Genomic DNA, 22532 nt, shown 5'->3' with positions numbered 1-22532 from the left:
CTATGAAGCTGTTATCAGGCTTTCCAGTGATCAGCAGTCCCAATGAGTCCCAGTGTCCTAATGCTTCTATGCTCCTTCTCTCAATAGGAGCACTAATCCCAAGATGTTTCTGAGGGGTAGAATGTGGGTTCAGCAGTAACTTGTGATTTTGGAGTAGATATTGCAGATTTTAAAGGTAAGATGAAAAAATGGGTTAATATCCTGAGAGCTGCAGTTTACATTTAGATATGAAAGAAGGAATAACTTAAGCTTTAGCTATCTAAGTGGAGAGCCACTACTTTTAATAGTGCAAGATAGACTGGAAGGGGTGGGCACTTTGTATTCTGGTTCTATGGAATACAGTGGGATGTCCAATCATTTGAAATAGTTGAAGTGATTACACAAAATGATACATTTTTGTTTACTCATAATAGCCAATGAAAGAGGAGAGGGAAGGAGATATGTGGTCAAACGAACATAAGAGACAAGCACCTAGAAAGACAGCTAAATTTAAAAACACAAAAGCACCAGGGTGTGAGGATGGGGAGAAAGCCTTAACTTCTGTGGGACTCACAAGAGACACAGCTGTGGTCTCCTTCCTAGCTTAAATATGCAATTAAAAGCAGAATGCAAATAAAACACAGTGAAACAAAAATGAATCCCAATATACAAAATATGAGAAGGCAATAAAACAACACAAAATACAAGAAAGTAAAAACAAACCAACCTTTCCCTCACAGGAAATTGTGGCAGAGTTACCCAGCTTGGTCATTAAGGAAGTCCAATGCTTAACAAAGTAGGTTAACCTTCAGTAGAGACAGACAATGGGCAAAACAGATTTCAGATAAATATTTAAGATGTGAATCACATAACAGAAAAAAGAATTTGATATAAACACACATACACACACATATATGCACACAAGAAAGAAAATGGCAAAGTTTTTGCAAAGAAAAGTGATTATTTAGTTACGCAATCCCAAAGTTCACAGTTTCTGAAATGCGACCTTGAGTGACAGGAACATGTAAGCACTGTACTAAAGACTAACACTATCACAAAATATACAAAAATGCTTAATGCATAATTAATAACGTATATGACACACAGAAGTATGGAAGGATAAAAAGACATGGAAAACAAGTCCTGCATTCAAAAGTAAGAACTGCACTCAGCTCAGCAACCCTGTAATGATAACTGTCCATACTATAAAGGATTATGATTGGATCTTTGATCATAACTTGCTTGTTATTTGTTCAAGAAATGGAAATCAAGAAATTCATCTGTAGAGCTTGGTGAAGTGAAGCACAGAGATGCATCCTGTGAATACTGATATCCATTTTGAAAATACGTAATTATTTGGTCATGATCAGAGAAATTCAGTCATAATTGTTTGTAGTATGGAGCTTTAGCTGACCAAAGAAATAACAATTTAAAGGAAAAAGTTGTAGATGTGAAATATTTCACAACTTTCAAAGTTGTAAGATGCTTGGCACTGCTACACAGACAGCAGCCAGAAGTGAAGTTAGTCTGATGAGCCAACAGCTTTAAAATCAGTTACATACTTTAGTCTTTCACCCTTTTTTATTGTGAGCATTGTATGGTGTGGGTGGCATAGTGTTACAGCATATAGCACCTCACAGCAAGAGGGTCCCCAGTTCGATTCTCAGCTGGTGTGCCTTCTGTGTAGGGTCTTCATGTCCTTATGTTTATGCGGGTTTCTTCCAGGTACTCTGATTTCCTTCCACATTCCAATGACATGCAGTAGGTGGACTGGACACTCTAAATTGGTCATATGTGTGGGTGTGAATGCAAGTCTGTGGTGTGGAAAAACTACAGTGGCAGGGCTAGCCACCCGGTGGTGTAAACCTTGGCTCTAGACGATTGTCACTATTGAAGTGACACCCCAAACCCATGTGCAAAAAATGGGAAAAGGGTTGTGGATGAATGGATTGTATGCTTTATTACAACTTTCAAAATTACTAAATGGTTTGATTGCTGTTTTCTGGTTGCTGCCATATGTGTTGCAGCATGGGACTGGAGCATACCAACTCTGAAAGGTATATAAAAAAAGTTGTAGTCCTCAGCAAATTTATATTTTTGCTGATTTCAGATTATGATCAGTATACTCCATGTACTGCATAAATAGTCATTCTTTTTTTTATTTAGTCACTTTATTCAGTTGGGGATCATGGGGACCCATAATCTATTCAAGCAGATGGTGCAAACAAGTCATAGAATTAATCCTATATAGGTTACCAGTAATGTCTTGGGAGTCTATTCATAACATCCTAAGGCTACCATGCAAACCTTTGTGTACCATTCAGTGTCACACAAAGTCCAGTATGACAGTTAAAACAATTATAAGCAATGGGGCATGATTCTGAAAGGGGCATGAGAGTGAAAGGGATCTTGCACAGTCCTGCTGTACTGAATATTACACATCTACCCCCTAAGCTAAAAAGCACACATCCTGATTGTACATCAGCTTGTCATAGTGGTGGTAGATTGCAGGACAATAATATCGGATTGTAGAATAGTACTGCAGTTTGTAGCACAGTGATTCCCCTTCCCTTTTCCTGTCAATATGTTCATATATTCAAAGATAGTTACTACTGGACTTCAAGTCCAGGGGCCATTGAGGATCATAGCCCACATTCCTAGCTGTCTCTAACCATTGTCTGAATAACTGAACTGCTCAGGGTCACACAGTAGGTGAATGAGAGCTGGAGGAATCAAACCCTGTACCATGGAACTGCAGTTCACAGCCTTAACCCTCTGCCCTGACTGCCTTTATGTGTTGCTTAGCATTTAGTGCTGAGAAATGTACTGGTGCCAGGAAAAATAAAAGGCAAAAACCCTCTGATGTAAGGAAGGAAATTTCTTATCAATAATCTCTACAGTGCAGGCACACCAGCTACAATACACTACCCTGACACTACCTCATATCATGTTGCTGATAAGCTTCCACATATGACAACAATGCACTGCACGAGTCATCATTAACATAAAGCTTTTTGTGGGTCTTTAAAGAATTGTTAACAATGCTGGGAATTTTTTCTTTTTTTCTTTTTTCTTTGGTTTTAAAACAATAGATAAACAAAGCAATTATAAAGAAATGCATATTTACATAGGTCCACAGCTGATCAATACATCAAAGTTATACATATCAACAATTAATATTTTCAAGCAAGTCTTTAAGTTTAAGCCAAGATTTATATGAATGTGTAATATTAAAAGTTCTTATCTTTATAGTATACAATTCACTACTGCAAACAATTTTTGCCATACTAATACATTTAACACTTGTGGGGTAACTTTACTTTCCTATTTTTAGTAATTACTTTTCTGGCTGTAGCAAGAATAGACCAAATAAGAGGCACTTCGGTTTTTGGAATTATCTCAGGAAACAGAGCATTAAATAAAACTAAAGATTTGGAAAGATTACATCTATTTGACCATATGGTTTGAAGGAAGTTATTACTTTCTTTCTAAAAAGGAGAGATGACATCGCATTCACATACCATATGTGTACAATCAGCTATTATTTCAGAATCACATCCCAAGCATTTAAATCTATATGATTTATACATAATTATAATTTTATGAGTAACAAAAGCTCTGTGCAAGAATTTCCACATGAAAAATTTTCAATATAAGGAAGATGTGGTTTTATCTATAGATGTTAATATCATTTACTGTATTCTTCAGATAAGTCTTCATTATTAATTTTTGAGGAATAGTTCCAATAGGAATTGTCTAAATATGTGAAATCTAACTTAAGAATTTTATAAATGTGTGACAAATATGATTTATTTTCCATTGTATTATTACTGATATTTATTAAGAATTCCAGTAAGTTGGGGAACAATTTGTTATATAGGTTAAATATCTTATTTATCTGTGTTCACAAAGTCTCTAAATATTTGTAAAATTAACCAATTCTAAGAATCTTGATTATATTTGGACCTTAAATCTTCAACAGTATGTATATATATATATATATATATATATATATATATATATATATATATATATATATATATCTTGCTGCCATTTATGAATTGATGCCAATAAATGAAGTTACTTTGTTATTTCAATGCTAGCATTTTTTTGAAGTTATGAGTTTCTAACAGTCATTTGTATATGCAATTGGAAACAGAGAAAATATTAAGTCTTTAATACAACAGTTAGAATATGTGAATATTATATATAATAATGTATTTTTTTATTAATTAATAATGTACTTGGTTTATTATGATTAAATCTTATGTTTGAGATTTCTTCAAACTGATTCATTGAACTAATTAGCTGTTCTAATGAATTTTCTATCTTTCAGTAGTAAAAGTTAGTAAAAGATTATCAGCAAAGAGATGAATTTTTCGTTTGAAATCTTCTTTTATTTTGATGCCATTAATATTCTGATTGGATCTAATACTATTAGCAAAGGGTTCTATTGCTAATGAAAAAAAATAATGGTGATAATGGACAGCTTTGTTTTGTGCCTTTTTGCATTTAAAAAGAATTAGAAAGAAAATAACCTATTTAGCATAAGCACCCTTTAAGCATTTTAAAGAGGTATGACCAATAACCTCAGTCAAAAGACTTATCTAAAGCAAGAGTAAATAATAGAAAGTTCTTTTTATTTTTGATTTGCATAGCCTAGTAATGTATGTGTTATATTATCCTGCACTTGTGTATTTAAAATAAACCCAACTTGATCATTGTTAATTACTTTAGGTATAAGTAGATTAATTCTGTTAGCTAAAATGGACATGAATATTTTATAGTCCACATTTAAAAGTGAAATGGGTCTGTATGATGAACACTTTGTAGGATCCTTATTTTGCTTTAAAATAGGTGGTATAATGGAATATTTCCATGATGGTGGGACTTCAGTTGTTTTTATTTTTCTATAGACCTTATTTATTTTTTTAACTGCATCATCTGGTAGTATTTTATACAGTTCTGGTATAAGACCATCTAGCCCAGTGTCTTATTACTTTTTAACTTTTTTATTTGATCTTTTCTTTCTGTTAAAGTGAATAGTCTATCAATTTTTTTATTTGTTTATTTGTTATTTTATTATTTATATTTTCCCTTAGAAAAGTTTTAACTATTTTATCATTGTATAGGTTATTTGTATTGTTATTTATATTTACATAAAATAGTTTAAAGCACTCAAGAATACCTTTGATCTCAATCATTCTTTCTTTTTTATTATTTATATTGTTATAATTTCTTTGATATGATTTAGTTTATTCATTTTCCTTGACCTAAGTGCAAGTCTATGCAAGCTTAAACAGTTTACTGAATATGCCTGAAGTTAAAGTTTTCCAGGTTTATTGAAACTTTATGAGTTAGAATTTCAATATATTTTGTATTTAAGTTTTTAAGTTCAGACTGATTGACAGTGTCATTTGGTTTTATATTTAACTTTAGTGTGTCGATTTTGGCCTGCAGTATATTCATTTCTTTGTCCCAGTATCTTATTTTACTAATATACCAGTTTGTAACTCTCCCATTTAAATAAGTCTTTAATGAATCCCACAGGACAATGTCAGATACTTCATCATGTTTATTTCTAGGAAATTTTTGATCGTTGTAAAATACCGATCCTTAAATCATTTTATGTTAATAATGCACACTGGTAATCTCTTGCGATGCATTAAATTGTCAGGTTTTAAAATAATATTGCAGATTATAGCATTATGGTTTGATCATGGTCATGAAACTATTGAAAGTTCTCTGATATGTGATAGCAGATTGTTTGAGACACAAATGTTATCAATATTTGATTGTGTTCCATATCTTTATGAATAATTGGTAAATTTAAGTGAGTTTGTTTTCCTTATCTCATATACATCCCCTAAATTCATTAGATTTACAAAATTTATTAAGTGTTTGGCTGAAGATATGATTCTCAGCTTTCTATCTGCAATGGAATCTTTGTCTGATAAAATACAATTAAAATCACTAGCCATTATGACTTCACCTTTCATGTAATAGGCTATAGTGTCCAAACAATATTTTTGCATCTTTAGCTCCAACCCCTGGAATCCAACAGGAGTTCACCAATGTATATAGTTTTCTGTTCCACTCAATTATAGCAATGCTTAACATACCATTTTTATCAACATAGATATCTTTTACTTTAAGCATTACTGGTCAGTTCTTCCATAAAATGAGGGTGCCTCTTATTTTAGCTCAAATGCCAGAACCTGCTAAAATAAAATAATTATTTAATGAGTTTATTTGCATCTTTATTAAGTAAATGTGTTTCCTGTAAAAATACTATTTGAGCTATATACAATTGCAAGTATTTGAACAGGCTCCCCTCTTTACTGGATTGTTCAATTCATTAATATTGATGTATATGTATATATATATATATATATATATATATATATATATATATATATATACACACACATTTAAAATCATGCGGTTATATAAGAGATAAAAACACAGGTGTATTGAAATCACATTTATGTACAGAACTTACTATATACTTTATATATAACAATATAAAATCTTCAGCTATGGACAAAACTTTTGAAACAAATAAAACATTATGTAATGATATAACTGTAAAATATTCAATCATTGAATAACCTATTCCTAGTTTGATGAAAAAGATGAACAAACTACCTTTCAAACTCTCCATTAGACTAACAATGCTTGTCAGTGAGTTATTATGAATAAGAAAATTTAAACAAGTGTTCAGAATCATTATTATAAGTTGACCAAACTGAATATCTCTACAGCCATCTTTCTCTGTACCTTACTTTATCTCCCTGGTCTACTATAAGGAGGAATTCAGTTGTTATTTTCATATTTATTAATTTATAGGACAGATGATTTTCTATTTTTCTATTTTATTTACTATGTGTAAAGTTCATAGGATCATAAGTTCATAAATTAGTATAAGGCAAACTGTCCTTGTGGGCCATTCCAAGCCCAACCAATTACCCCATGTGAGAATCAAACACTGCATCTTGTGCCTATAAGGTGAATACCTTAAATACTATGCCAACCTCCCACCTTTGCAGACATATTTATATTCTTTAACTATGTACATATTTACTTATTCTGAGCTGTTTCTATTTCTATTTGTATATTATGTCTTGTACTATTACTGTATTCCTATGTTTTATATTTTAGCTATAATACTAGCGTAGAGTATCATATAACAGAACATTTATAGTTACCCTTATATATTTTATAGTCTTCAATCTAGTACTACTGTTAAAATCAACCCTATTTCTTCCTTAAATGTTATGCCTAATAGTATCTGAACAAACATCTGAAAATCTTCCCTTTTTAAAAAAAGTGGCAATAACAGAGAAACACAATCTTAATTTTTTTATTAGAAATGTTATTCTATAGGCTAGTATATAAAATATCCTTTTGGTATACTGTAAGCATTCAGAACCAATGACTAAGTGACAGTGGTTTAGAATGCAATTCACTGTCTTTTGCATGTTATCTAACTTGTATTCATTGATATCTCAACATATGACTCAAAATATTATGATTATTTACTTTTAGACAGGAAAATGTAACCTGGACAGTTGTTAGAATTTTCAGAACTCCAGCAGCTTCACAAAAGTGCTCATGACTCTAATTAAGCTGCTTTAAGCTGGTCCTCATGACAGCACCTTGCAAATAAACAGTTTATCAGCTACAATTCACACAAAAAAATTCATAAGTGAATCCAAGCCACCTCTACATTATACATCAATCCCTCAAACCCTTCAAAAACAATAAAAAAACATTTCAAAGTATGTTAACCATGAAAAAGCTATTGTATTTAAAGAAATAACATTTAACAATTCAGTCAGCACTATTTATATGAAATTTTTAGTATAAAGCAGACTGCCATTTTTTTAAAGAAGACATAGCATATGAACTTGCATTAAAGGGTGACAGTTGTATGAGATCCAGGTTTATCTTGCAAAAGTGTGAATGTTACTCTAATTATTTGATAACATTCCAATAATAACTTTTTTATATGCAAGAAACTATATTTTGTATACTTTGTTTATAACATACCATAACTTTCCTGGGTGCTATTGCATGTCAAGTATACTATCAATTGCAAGCATTCAGAACTATGTAATAACTGACAGTACATTAGAGTGCAATTCACTGTCTTATTATCTAACCTGTATTCTTTGACATCTTAGCATATGAGTCAAAATATTATGATTATTTACATGTAGACAGGAAAAAGTAACCTGAACAGTTCTTAGAATTTTTAGAACTCCCACAGCATTACAGAAGTGCTTATGATTCTAAGTTGTTTCAAGATGGTTTCATGATAGGGGCCTACAAATGAACAGTCCATCAGTTATAATTCACACAAAAACACTTGCAAGTGCATCTAAGGCACCTCCACACCACACATCAATCCCTCAAACCACTCCAAACCACCATAAAAACAATCAAAAACAACCATTAAACAGCCATTACACTCAAAGAAATAAAATTTAATGATTCAGCAGGCACTATTTGTTTGAGATGTTTAATATAAAGCAGACTCTCATTCTTTAAAGGAAACATAGGCTATAAACTTGCATTAAAAGAATGACAGTTATGTGTGATCCAGGTTTAACTTGTATGTGAATGTTGCTCAGATTATTTGATGTCATTCCAATAGTAACTTTTATATATGTAAAAAGCTATATTTTTATACTTTGTTTATAACATAGCATGTCTTTCCTGGTTGCTTTCGCATGTCAAGTATACTATCAGTAGCAGACTACTGGAGAATTTTAAGAACTCAGAATGTAACATAACATGCCTCTTTAGTGTCATTTGTTACATTTTATATTATATTTAATAGTACATTACTCAACTATGCCAATACATCTTGTATTATATTTAACAGTACATTAGTCAACTATGCCAAAATAACAGAAAATGTGCCACTTATCATAAGTTTCATAATAATAATAATAATTAACTTTTAATAAAATAAATAGTTTAACCTTTTAAACTCTAAATGAAAGTGAGTGGCTTTAATTTCCTATATAGCAAAAAGAATCAAACTCTAACATTTTATAAATAGAACTAATACCATTTGAAGTAGGGAAAGAAAGAAAGAAAGAAAGAAATGATTCAAGTACTTCTTTAAATTAATAAGAATTTATAGCCATGAAATACATTGATTTTCATTTGTCCTTCAGTTTTTTACTCTTTTTATCTTTTATTAACCAGCCACATCTTGTTGCATTTCTCTTCAGAGAAGTTGATAGATTCCAGTCATTTTCTTCTGTTTTTTTCCAGGAATTTATTTTTCTGTATAAAGTCCATCGCATCTTCCAAGGTGTTAAAAATCTTCTTTCCTTCTGGAAGGTGAATCCTTATTTTTGCTGGAAATAAGCTTTGTGCTTTAATATTTGTTTTACTTTAAGCTTGTAACAAGTCTCATACATGCTTTTCTCTTTGACATCACTAATGTTGAATAGTCATTGTCAAATCTTATAGTATTTTCTTTAATTTTAACCGGATAATTAGTCCATGCACCTTTTAAGACTAATTCCTTATCTTGATTTGAGAAAAATCTTACGATTACTGACCTTGGTGACAGTGTTTTTTTTTTTTTTTTTAAGATGAGTTAGAAAGTGATCTATGTGCCCTTTTGATGCCAAAGGAAAAAAGCTTCAGGCAGGTTCAAAGTTTTAGGAAGCCAGGTATTAAGGAATTGAATCATACCATCTCCCTGTTCTTTTTTCAGGAATCCCATAAATCCTGATGTTATTCCTTCTAGATCTATTTTCTAAGTCTTCTCATTTTTCTCAGAATAAGTTGTTTTGTTGCAGAGGAAATTCAGTATTATTCTCATTTTCAAGTAATTTTCCATCAAAATCAGACATTACCTCTTCTGTACTTGAGATTTGTGATGATTGCTGTTTAAGAGATTCACTCAGCACTTCAACTTGTTCCTCTTTAAAATTTGCTTATCTTGACTTGAGAAAAATCTTACAGATAACTCACTGATGTTACTTAGTATAGCCTGTATGTCTTTTTTCATAGTACTGTCCTGTACACTAGGCTTAGAGTGGCTCATTCTGAGACAATTACTTCTTTCTAGATTTCTTGGCAGGAAAAAGCAATTAAAAGCGTTTCAAACTTGTTATTTTTGTAGTAAATCTTTCAGCAGATATTCAACTATAAATCCATTATAAATCCATCAAGTTTTGAAATCTTCTATTTCAGTTTTTCAGTAAAAATCCTGTCAGAAATATTAAAATGAAATAGAGCTAAAAATAGTGCTGTTCTCTGCTCACCATATTGGCCACACCCCTGCTGGTAATTTTTCTAACACCACCTAAATGCTTAATAACTAGTTACTTAAAGGTTCAAACAGCTAGGCATTTCATGGTACCCATAATCACTTGCCTGGTATTGTTCCTATGTTCTTAAGTCCTTAAAAGTTAAAGATGTAAAACAAACAAAAAGTGATGAACATTATATGAGAGAGCAAAAAATTTTGTTATTTGAAAACTTGATTGATTTAGTTTTAGGAGATTTGGCCATGCTTTTAGACATAGACGTAGAGTGGGACTTGGTTAAGAATATGAACTGGACTAACTAAAAAAAATATTACGAAATAGATTTTAAAGTATGTAGATTTGTTCAAATTGTTGGGATGGGATTTTAATGGCAAGATAATGGATTACATGAACATAAATAATAGACATAATGTTTAGTTAACATTAGAGAAAATATAATGGGTTGAAAACATTCCAGTGCTAAAAATGAGATGCCTGATATGGTAAAGAGTGCACTAAACATGTTCTTTGGGAGGTAGATAGGATAAGAAGTACTAATCAAATTGATTTATTGTACTCCCCATCTCCTTGTAAAAACTTAAAGCTAGTAAAAGCTGGGTGATTTGCAAATATATTGGGTTGGTTGGAAAGAAGGAAGATTGAGCAGTAAGAGAGAAACTGGTGACTTAAAAGAATAGCAAAAGTAAGAATGGAAAACAAAAGTAAGCACAGCAAACAGAGCATTAGTATTTTTCTCAATATCACGGTGTCACCAATAAGTGCATGAAAGTTTTGATATACCTAATGGGCAAGGAATGGGGGTCAGGAGAACTCTGATCAATATGGAGAACAGTTTAGACGTTACCGAACAGCTGAACAGCAGTAAAGCCAATATTTCAGACTTCACCTTTGATTTTTCTTTGTATGATGTAGAAGATGAAGCGATTCACACAGGCATCAAACAGAAAAGAGTTCCACCACAAAAAACTTATTCTACTGCAGTGGGCAAAACGTTTACACAACAAAAAGGTACTGTTCCATCACATGCTTTATCTAATGTCCATTCAGATGGACTTGGTAAAGGAACCAAGGACGCATTTTTAAATAAATTCTTAACCACCAATTGTAATTTTGACAATATTCCAAAAAGCCAAAGAGGCCGTTTATCCTCTAATCAGGATAATTTAGGAACTTTAAAATATATGATTTATTTGTTGGGAAAGAAATTGAATGGAATTAATGGACTAAAGTCTGACAATACTTATTTACACAAATGTTTAACTTTGAAAATTGTTCCCATGGGTTTGAGATTTTTTAAAGTACCCATGGGGACAGATATCACTGATACAAGTATTATTGAGTTCAATCAATTTTCCAATGAATGTGGTTTTAATTTTATGAAGCTAATAATAAAATATAATGATGAGAAACTTTGTAAATTGGTACAAGAAATGGAAACTTTAAATAATATAGGATAGTTAATTATTTGTTATTTTCTGAGTGGGAGAGATTATATACAAAACAATTCACTGTTGCTGAAAAGAGGATGCAAAGTATTAGTGAAAGGAAGCACAAGAAGATTCTAAGGGATATTGAGCAATATAAAAATGGACAGGCATACAAATGGGATTGTGAGAAAGGAAGTGAGATGATAAAAGATAATGTTCATAGTAAACAATATACAGGAAGAAAATTACAGGGTATTACACACTATCAGCACAGTGATTCACATTTTCATGGGGCAGTGGATCGACAGGTGAAACCATATGGAAGCAGGGAACAGACCGACAGAACTCAGCAAAAGTATTACAAAAAAAACAAGCAGAAAAACTGGGGGAAGGGCAAACAGTGTACTAAATAGTAAAGTAGACAAGAATGAATTTAGTAATAGCATTGCAGATGATGGCAATATTCATAGCTATAATAATTTCAATATTTATAAGTATTCTAGTGCACAGATATATTTGTCACATTTCAACCTGTTAGCCAAGGGAATTAAATATATACCAAACCCCTTATTTGACTTGGTAGACTGTTTGTGCGAGATTAAAAAATTTGTTAGAAAAATTAATCTTGCTATTATGTTTAAGGACAGCCATAAGGTTTCTAAAAGTGTTATCACAGATTCTAATATAAAGAAAAAAAGCACTTTTATACCCCCCAGTCACTCAAATGTAGATATATATATATGAGAAAATAGTGACACAAGAGATATACCAATTATATTATAAAGTGAAAAATAACAAACCAGAAAGTAACTTAACCAAAGATGAAATCCAAACTCTGAGTGCCCTACAAATGGATAACAACATCAGAGTAATGAAGCCGGATAAAGGGGAGGGGTAGTCATTTATGACAATATTGAATACACCAAAAAAAATATGATATTTTATATCAGTCAGGAAATTATGAATCTATATCAATTAATGAGATCAACATAGCATATCAGTGAATAGATTCATACATAGAATAATTTTTATTGAAGGTAGAATTACAGATGAGATACACAATTGTCTGATAGTTAAATTTCCCAGATTAGCGACGTTAGTAGACAGCAAAGTAATTTTGAGGATTTTTGAGGATTATTTTCAAAAGTAAGTCTACTTATTAGAACCTCAACTGAAGTTTATGAGTAATCATTGCATTAAACTTTTTATAGATTGTGTCTATAATTTAGTAATAAATGCACAAATCATAATTATATTTATATGTCAAACCAGGGGGTTCTGTTATTGATTATTTTATTACATCTCAAGATTTACATGAGATAAGCAATATGTAGATGAAAACTTGAAAATAAAGGGATCATCTTCCTATTGTTGCACAACAAAATAGGGAGATGGATAAAAATGCAAATATTACATTGTGAAACACATACTAATAGTAATAGAGCTTATAGACGCTTCTGATATGTGGATTAGTAATAAGGTGAATGTCAGCTTAGACAATGGACAATATGTTGAGATTTGGTCTTACTTTATAAAGATGCTATAATATGAGAAGCAGCTAGCTAAAAGGAGAAACAACAGAGATGTTGACATGGCTTGATCAATAATCATTGGAGGGCAAACAAAAACACAAAAAATGAATAAAAGATGCAGATATAAAAGAACTAAATACCCTCATACATCTATACATATTACAAGATGACATTGTAAAGCATTAGTTAAGAACAAAAATGAATGTGATGATAAAGTGAAATAGAATAGAATGATAGTCATCATTTAAGTAAAGAGAAAGATTTTTGAAGAGTGCTCATAAATGTTATAGTTAACAAATGCTTTGGTGACTCGTACGTAGACAGTCAGGTGTGGAGTGAATATTATGTAAAAAAAATATAAGGAAGTGGAAATGGGAGCAGAAGAAATGAAAAAAGATGTTAATTCTGAAAAATATTACATTTAGCAAGGATGAGATTGAAAGAAGTATACGTAAACTGAAGTTAGGAAATAAGAGGGCATAAATATTATGTTTTTAAACAACATTGAGAGAAAAATAGGCCTGTGTATTGGTAGTGGGAATAATTGTTCTCATTTCTAAAAACAGACAGTTGAATGAACCAAAGTGCTGAAGACTGATTATTTTAGTTAACCACACATTAAAAATCATCTACATATTAGTAGAATATTTGAAATGACTAATTGGACAACAATGTATATATCATGCACCATTTTCATTTACTCCAATGCATTAAACATTAAAGCATACATGCTGTTTCAGCAAATATGCTATTCTTAGAACCCAAATGCTGTTTACATTGCTTGTTAAAATAGAATAAGCCTTTGATAATTTAAATAGAAATAAGATCTGGGAAATAGTGAATGGAAGGCGTGTCTCTAATGACTTACTTTGCATTAATTTCAGTATTATATACCTCCGCTGGGCCAGAGTTAAAATACATAGGAAGAGACATCTTTCTGAGAAGGTTAATACAAACTTAGATGTGAGGCAAATTGTTTTGCTGGCACCATATCTCTTCTTAATTGACAGTGGTAATTTGTAGAAAACTTTAATATCAGGAGGAGAAGGTTACCACACACACTATAGACCCAGTCTCACATAGTACCATTACAACCTCAAATCATACACATAAACACACAAAGACATACTCGGAGGCTCTGATCAAAAATCTACCAAAACAGCAGAGGCCACCAAAGCAGACACCCAAACAACCACCACCTCAGAACACAACACCTGCAACACATAGACCTCACAGTCAGAGTGTCAAACAGTCACAGCCCTTAAGGCCAAACACAATGCCAGACACACTAGTCATTGGTGACTCCATAGTCAGACACACTGACGTCCCGCTCACCAGACTGAGTAAGGAGAAGGTCACAGTAAGCTGTCTGTCGGGCGCTAGAATCCGCCACATAACGCAAGCACTCAGGTCTCTCAACAGCAGGTACAAATATGACTCAGTCATTGTCCACGCTGGTGTAAACGACCTGAGGGACTACATGAAAAGAGACATTGAGGAGCTCTCTGATTATGTAGCCCAGGCAGGTATGACCCTGACCTTGAGCAGTATCCTACCTTCACCAAGAATGATGCCACAATACAGAGATAAGATGATCAGCTTTAACAATTGGCTTAAACACTGGTGTCATTCAAAGGGGATCCAGTATCTGTCTGCCTGGGATGACATGCTGGACAAGCCACGCTGCTGCACCTGTCACCCTGGGATTCGGATATTGGCAAAGGCTCTTGCCACCCCATAGTGCCTTTTTAGGCAAGGCTCAAATTCTAAACCTACCACCCTAGAACACAAAAAGGAAAAAACTAAGGGTAATGCTGCTCAATGCCAGAAGTCTAAATCTCAAAATGCACGCTCACTTTGAGGCCCTTCTCAGTATGGAGAACATCGATGTCTGTGCTGTGACAGAAACCTGGTTCTAGGCTCCTGTGAGCACCCCAGCACTATCTGGTTTTACCTCATATCATGCGTTCGGCCCCAAAATCCGGACAATACCAAGAAAGGAGGAGGTATCCATATTCATCAAGGACACCCAAACCTCAAGACTGGTGGCAACGCATGATGCATCGGAGACCATCCAGGTGCAATTAACCGTAGGCAAGACTGCTCTGCAAATTGTAGCATGTTACAGGCCACCCTCACAAACTCAGGAACCTCACATGGCCTTCCTGAAAACACTAGAGGATAAATGTATCACCAAACACCATCATACTAGGTGACTTCAATTACCCTAATATAGACTGGGAACACTACTCAAGCCCAAACACCCTAGCCCAAAAGTTCCTGGAATTCATAAACTCAAATGCCATGGAACAACTAGTCACCATCCCCACAAGAGGAGATAACATACTTCATCTCATCATCACGAACATGGGAGCACAATGTTCAACACGAAGTATACCCCTCACTGGTGAGATCAGATCACAAACTAATCTCGCTGGAGGTCCTCATCCCACCCCACCTGAAATAAAAAGACCACAGTAAAGGACTGGTCAAAAGCCGGCTTCACACTTCTAAAGAGTAGTGTGGTCTCCTTTAAGGCCCCGAACCGTGGAAAACAGTACTCAAGCCGCTGAATCACTTACAAATGCCTTCTACCAGCACCTGCAGGACTGCATGGATAAGGCAATCCCAAGCAAAACAAAGACTCTTTGTACCAAAGGCAAGCGTCCAGTCTGGTGGACCCCAGCCATAAACAAACTCTACAACAAAAGGAGGAAGCTACTACAAGATAGAGCAAAATCCTTAAAAGGTAAGACACCCTTGATCACTATAAGTAAAAACTAAGAGCTCTCATAAAATCATCCAAAGCAAATTTCGAGAGAAAAATAGCTAAAGACTCAAAAGACAATCATAAGGCCTTCTTTAGCTATGTTAGAAACCTAGGAGGAAACTCCCAGATATGCTCAGAACTAGTTCAAAATGATGTGAAGATTACTGATCCTACAGACATTGCCAACATACTGGCTGACAGGTTCAGTGCAAACTTCTCCCCTCCCCAAAAGGAGAGATATCTATACCAAACGATTGCAGCCCCCAAACATCTCCAGCGCCCAAGTGAGAACTGCTCTCTCCAAAGCAAAAACACAGCATCCATGGGACCTGATGGTGTCCCCGGCTGTGTGCTCCACGAACTCAATGAGGAATTAAACCCACAGCTAGGACAGCTGTTTAATCAAAGTCTTACCTCTGGATACATACCCAGGGGTGGCGCACTGCAACTGTGGTCCCACTTCACAAAGGCGGTGCCTCCACCGACCCTGGAAATTACCGCCCATTAGCTTGACAAGCCTTATCTGCAAAGCCATGGAGAGGATCATAATGGACCTCATAAATAAAGACATAGGGAATTTGCAGACTTTGGATCCAACCCAATTTGGCTTTGTCAAAGGCAGATCATGCCTTTTAAACTTGGTTGACTTTTTGAAACAGTCACCAAAGCCATTGATGAGGGAAAGGCAGTCCATACAGCCTACCTCGATCTGGCTAAGGCCTTCGATACAATACCCCACTCGGGTATCATTGAAAAACTCATCAGCTTAAATGTTAACCCATACATCACAAGATGGGTTGCAAACTGGCTGAGTGACAGAACCCACAGGGTCAGAGTTGCTGGCGCCATGTCAGACTCAAAGCCTGTCACAAGTGGTGTCCCACAGGGCTCAGTCCTGGGCCCACTCTTGTTTGGCATCTACTTTTCCAAGTACAAGCAAACACAGGAGGGTTATGGCTGACAAAGTTTGCAGATGACTGCAAACTGGGCCATAGTAGAAAACACATCTGACACAGATATCCTTCAGAAGGGCCTCACAGAAGCGGATAACTGGTGCCAGAGCCACGGCCTAAAGTTAAATGCCAAAAATGCATAGTCATACCCTTCGGGAAAAACAAGGTTACCCCTAGCTACCAAATAGGTGGCAATCCACTGAGCACAGAAGAAGTTATCAGGGACCTGGGGACCCAGGTTGATAGTAGTCTGTCATTCGACACCCATGTAGCTAAAGTAGTCAGGAAGACCTTCTACATTGCCCACCTTATCATGAAGGGATTCTCATCTAGATCAAGGGAGGTCATAGTCTCCCTTTACTCATCACTCATCAGACCAATGATTGAGTACAATGCCCCATTCGAATGTATCTGACCCGACACTTGCAGCAGCTGGAGTGGCCACAAAGTTCCTCACCAAAAGGATAAAGGGTCTCAAAAATCTGTCCTATGCTGCCCGACTGAAAGAACTCCAGCTCTATTCAGTTGCTCAGAGGTGACCTTTGCCTAACATACAAGGCCATGTCAAACCCAGATTTGATGAATATGCTTCACCTCAAAAATCTAGATCCATCAGAGCCACAAGGGCGGAGACTTAAACCTCGACACGGCTATTAATAGGACGTGCTGGAGGGATAGATTCATCACCCAAAGACTCCCTATGCTGTGGAACAAAATCCCGGTACATGTGAGGCAGAGCACCTCACTGGCCTTGTTCAAGAGAAATCTTGACCAATGGATGGGAGATCGCAGATATACCCCAGGGATTACCTCAGTGTCACTGCTCGACAGAGGCACAGCAAAATAATGGGTATAGTTCCCCATACTAAAGGGGTGGCGTAAGCCACAAAACGATGGGCTAGGCTTGTAAATGCCCTCGGGCAGATAGCCTAGTATGAACCTATGAACCTATGAACCTATTAGTCTGGATCCTCCATAATTAAATGGAAATGCATATCCTGTTATGGGATATAGTGATGATTGATTTATTTTATTTATGTCACAAGACACTTTCAGGAAGCATGATAATTGTTTGAAAAATGCCATTGTTGAGTTAGAATTACACACACACACACACACACACACACACACACACACACACACACACACACACACACATATATATATATATATATATATATATATATACACACATAGACACACATAGACACACACACACACACACACACACACACACACACACACACACACACACACACACACACACGTATGGGTCTATATTAAACGCCCCAAATGATAAATGCTCTGTGTACCTTGGAGCTTTTCTCCCTGGGCCTCTGCTGAAAATGGACATGCATTTAGTTGGACTATCCCGGTCAACAAATGTAAAATAAATAAATAAATAAAATAAAACCCTTCCCCGCCTGGGAAGCAGGAACTGGTTATATCACTCCCTGGGATAACATGTGATGAAGGACAGGTGGAAATAAAAGCAACCAATCTGGTAAATGAAGAAACAACCCTTGGAAAGGAGAAATTTCCTCTCACTGTCATCTGTAACTTTAATGTATGATCTTCAGCACCCATTTGTCGGAAACTATGTGTTGCCAAAGAGAAAAGGGATATTCAGACTTTCTGGAAAGGAAAGGAGGCTGCCAGAGCGACAGACAAGGTCCCTTGAGTAGTCATTCCTACATCAGACAATCCAGATAATCTCCTAACATGACTACAATGGGTGTACTTTGAGCTTACTCCAGTCCTGCAGCCCAGTTTATATTGCTTTTTTTCCTGAATTCTTTTATGAATCCCCTGCCATTTTTCTTAAATGGCTGTTACCTGTATTTTATTGAAACTGTTTGTTTGTATTTTTTTTTGCCAAAATTGGATGAGGAGTTAGAGAATCTCTTAAAAACTTTGGAAAAGGAGGACTGAAAACCCTTAGCGATTCCCTGTATCAACTTATCACAATTTTTTATCATCCCTGCAGCAGAGGAACCAAAAACTAAATATCTCTTTCCAAAGAAGAATTTAATTTCTCATTTAAATTTTCTCATGCAATGAAAGGAAAGATATGCATTTTAACTGTTTATGGTGTAGAGAGCTAGGGAGAAGAAAGACCTGGAGACTGCAAGACAACCTGCAAACTGATTATAAAGGAGATGTGTCTACTACAATCTTTTCCATAAAGTTACTTAAGAACTTAGTTTGGTTTAGTAAATAAAGAAGCACACAGATACAAATGAGTTTATCAGAGTATAGTATCTGTAAGAGAAATTTCTTGTGACATCTGGAGGGGAGAGTGATGATGGGACAGAAGAAAATGTGACAACTAGCAACTTTTCTTGCAAAGATAAGAAGATTTTAGATTAATACGGGCTTACATATTTAGAAAATTATTTAAAAAACAATATTAGTTTAAGCAAAATGATATGCATTTAAGCATGTTGATAAAAGACTTCTGGTGCAGGAAAGAAACAGAGGTATTAAAACTGCCTAAGGTTTAAATGTGATCTCAAAGGAAAATCTTAGGGATGAAAGAATAACAAATGAGAAAGCTACAATCACAAAACATTGTGTGAGTCACAAAGTGTCAGTTAATATATTATGTATATATCCTTCTTCTAAGAGAATAAGACTTATGTTTAAAGCAAAAATTCAAAGAAATATAGGTCTTTAGCAGTGGAAGATCCTTTTGAGATTGCCACATTACTCTTCACCGCCAAGGATGAGCATACAATAGCATGTTTAGTCAGGTCTAGGGCTATTTACTGAAAGCACATTTCACTGAATCATATTTCACTGAAAGCACATTTTACTGAAAGAAATGTATATGCCCTTCTCCCCACTGTGGTACGACCCTGGAGCTAGTATAATCAGTTAGGGGAGGTATAGAGGGCACAGCCCCCCACTTGGGGGGTGTGGGGGTGAAGCCCCACACTAATTTACTATTGATTTAGGAATCCGATTTCTTTCAGTGAAATGTGCTTTCAGTGAAATGTGATTCAGTGAAATGTGCTTTCAGTGAATAGTCCTAGATCCGTTTAGTCATATTACAAAAAGTGATAAAGATGGCTAAGAAATAAAAATGGCATTGCTCTAATAGATATACTGGGGATTCATGTTTTGTAATGTCATGAAACTGTGACAACTTTAAAAGTTGACACAGCAATAAAGAATTTGAATCTGATTCTGAGGTAAGCAGGGAATGTAGAGCAATAGAAACTGGGCTGCAGGACTGGAGTAAGCTCAAAGTACACCCATTGTAGTCATGTTAGGAGATTATCTGGATTGTCTGATGTGAGGTCTAACCCCCTCATTCTCAAGGTCAGACTGACAGCATCAAAGCAGACTCAACAATACCAGGTCTAATATGAACAGATTTCTCCACACCAGCCTGCACTGCTTAGTAGATGGATGCTTGCTTGACCTTGGCTGCTGCTTGGTCCCAGTCTTCTGACCCCTGTCATGTGTTTAACTTGTGACAAGATCTCCACCCCCATCCTCCTGGGATGAATGAACCACTTAAAGTGGTACTTACTATAATATGTGAGAACTGGCATGTGCTTATTGCTGATTTGGTGTTGCTACAGGATTGCCCCCCCCCTTCTGTAACCTTCAATAATTACACAGGTGAAAAGGTGAAGTTAGCCTCAGACTACTTTTCAACAAATGGTATTTCTGGATAGATCTACTTTTGAGATGCACAGAGGAGTATGGCAATTGTGGATTTGTATTCCTCAAAATTTCCTTTGCTACAAATGGTCAGTCATTAGTTTCCAAAGTCTTTACAAACTGCATTTCAGTTATGGAAAAATATGATATTATAGGTGAGTGCAACTTAAATTATACTGGAAAATCAAATGGACAACTAAAAGTTAGCATTTAAGACCATGTAAGAAACTACAACAATGAGCTTTCTGAAAAACTTGATAAGGACTTAAAAGCAATACAGTTTAACTGTTGATTCTTTATTGTCTATAGTTATTGTCATGAGCAATACAAAACATTCATATAGTTAAATTAAACTTTTCATACAAAGGGTGGAAGCTAAGTTAATAGATTAGCATAATACTTTGTTCAATTTAGGGCTTAATAAAAGGATTCATTGGAAAGAGTTTTTACAGTAACAAAAAATTCTTTGTAATTTCACAGTATCTCTGTTCTTCTTTGGTGTTTCTGGAGAGGGTCAAGATTAGCAAATGCATGCAGCAGATTAGTAATCCTTTGAATATGTCAATGATTGGCCATATTAACTTGTGTGATGTGTCATTCTCATTAACAGCTTACTGAAAATGTTACTCTAACTGAACAAGTACAGCCAATTAAACTGAATACAGGAAACTATCTCCCTGCCAACATTATCTGCAATGTAGCTGGATGGGGAAGGACATATCCTGAAGAAAATGGACACCATGACATCTATCCTGACAAATTACAGGAGACTGATATTCCTACAGTTCCATGGGAGACTTGCAAAAAGTATTATCCTGATATGAACATCACAGAAAACATGATATGTGCTGGCACAAAGGGAAAAGACACCTGCAGGGTATGTTTAATTTCAGTTATTTCATAATTCTACTTTTGTTTTTATCAAGCAGTTAGCTGTAAATATACCACCTGCCATTAGTAATGCTTCACTAGAGGAGTTAATCAAAAGGCGATACCTGACAAGTCAAGGTGCCAGAATAACATCTTAAATACCTAGTCAACATATGTGGTTTGGAAAAAAAAACTCTGATTATAGACCATGAGGCCTTATTCGTAACTGGTAGTGTAGTCACTAATTATGGTGGCAGAGAGCTGGCTATCAAAGCAAATGAGCAGAACAAGCATTGTAGTTATGTTTGAGTCACTGTACTGGCAGGCATCTACCTGTGCTATTTACCTCTGTTCCACCTGTGGACTGCCCACTACTACAGGCTGCAGGCTGAGGTCTCTCCTGGTTAGACTGTTGGCTTCATAAGGGTATGAGTTTTTAAACCTCTAGTAATAGAAACTTCATATGAGATCCATTCCTTACCACAAATGTGCAGAACTTTGAAAGTTTTGCACTGGCAGCTTGTTAGATTGAAATCTGACATGTTCAGAAATGCCAGTATCTATTTCAGGGAGAATGTGGTACAGCTGAGACTAGGAATTTGTCCTTTCCTTGTGGTGCACTCTCAGACTTGGTATATATATATATATATATATATATATATATATATATATATATATATATATATATATATATATATGTAGATATATATAATTTCCTGATTTGCACTGTACAAATGCACAATGCATTCACTAACCCAAGACTCACACGAATGAAGGTTTGACAGCATGGGTTCAGCCTACCAAATTTCAGCATCCCGTGGTCTATATATGTATATATATATATATATATATATATATATATATATATATATATATATTTACTATCAAACTGTAGAATTAATGTTGATGAACATGGAATGCTGAATGGCAGTTGGCCGATTCCTGTGTAGCCGAACGTTACTTGAGTGAGAGTTTTTATCAGGAAATGCCACTGTGCATTTGCTGATATGTGCTCAATATTTTGAACAGAG

At 34.9% G+C, this 22532-nt stretch overlaps 1 pseudogene; it reads left to right on the top strand.

Moving 5' to 3' along the window:
- Positions 1-22532, top strand: part of LOC122787882 — a 69698-nt pseudogene that overhangs the window by 17347 nt on the left and 29819 nt on the right.

The sequence above is a fragment of the Protopterus annectens genome, chromosome 13.part0 (genome assembly GCF_019279795.1).
Source record: "Protopterus annectens isolate FY-2018-M chromosome 13.part0, PAN1.0, whole genome shotgun sequence".
NCBI classification, from domain to species: Eukaryota; Metazoa; Chordata; order Ceratodontiformes; family Protopteridae; genus Protopterus; species Protopterus annectens.
This window is presented reverse-complemented; position numbering and strand designations above follow the sequence as displayed.